Source organism: Octopus bimaculoides, chromosome 9 (assembly GCF_001194135.2).
Source record: "Octopus bimaculoides isolate UCB-OBI-ISO-001 chromosome 9, ASM119413v2, whole genome shotgun sequence".
NCBI lineage: Eukaryota > Metazoa > Mollusca > Cephalopoda > Octopoda > Octopodidae > Octopus > Octopus bimaculoides.
Window position 1 is genome coordinate 93,138,378 of NC_068989.1, and position 1,403 is coordinate 93,139,780.

The following is a 1,403-nucleotide window of genomic DNA, read 5'->3' on the forward strand; positions in this document are numbered from 1 at the left end:
TGTGTGTGTGTGTGTGTGTGTGTGTGTGTGTGTGTGTGTGTGTGTGTGTTTGTGTGTGTGTGAGTGTGGCCTAGTAATACAACATTGAAAAAGATTCATAATGTTTTTCTGTCTCCGATGAAGGACTTGTGTACGAAACGTCGGAATTTTGCGTTCACGACAACATATCAACTAAAATAATTTTGCCTGTATGTATGTATGTATGTATGTATGTATGTATGCATGCAAGTATGTATGTATATGTATGTGTGTATGTGTATGTGTGTATGCATGTGTATGTGTATGTATGTATGTATGTATGTATGTATGTATGTATGTGTATGCGTATGTATGTATGTATGTATGTGTGTATGTATGTATGTATGTATGTATGTATGTATGTATGCGTGCTATCTATTCTGCTATTTACGTATCCATGTTGTGCTGAGGTACCAACAGCCGGAGGCAAGCTCACGATTCATATATCACACGCAGTATTCAATAAACTATGGAAAACAAAAACAAGATAATGAAATTCTGAAAGCTTAGATCTATGTGTTAAGTAACACAGATACAGGTAAAAGCCTGAAAGCTACAGAATGGCATTTTTCTTGTCACTATCGGTGAAAATGTTCAGCAGAATCGTCTTTGATGGAATAAAACGTAAAACCGGAGAAACGGCAGGAGAGACTATGAAACTAATTGTTTCCTGAATTCTTAGCCAAGAATCGAAACGTTAGCCTAGATTTTTCTGCCAGCTTATTTCCTTTGTTCTCGGCATTAACACTTAGAAATTTGTAAGGGTCAACCGTCAAACTTTGATAAGTTCTATTGTTTCAGGCAACATTCTTGGGTTAAATACGGGTGAACGTATATAAACTAATTTACTTCTCATTGTTCTCCGAACTGCATTCACCTTTCCAACATGTATAAAGACGAACCCTCTTGGAATATTTGGCAAACAGTCGTTTCCGCTTTCAGAAGCCGCACGTCTTTCTCTTTCTGGCAAACAACCTCTTCCTGACACCGGCAACAAACGCAGTTATTACCAAAGGTGCAACACTTTCGCTTTGACATTGCTATTTTTTCTTACCACCTTAAAACAGTAGACTACTACAACTTTTTGTATACTGACTCTAACATCGAATTCACAGAAATTAAAATCTGCAAGAAATAACGGTCTTCTTTCTGTTTATTTTTTTATTGTGCATATTACACTGCCTTAGGGAGTTGTAACGGTTGAAATTGTTTTGATGAAGGTTGAGATTTATTGCGATGGCAAGTTGTAAGATGTGAACGATGAACAATGCATGAAGTTTTAAGGAAATATTTATTTACCCGTTACATTATACAATACCTTGCCCCGACGGGCAGGTGATAAACTCGTAAAGCATGCGAAGTAAACATAGGTGTCGTAGATTTTT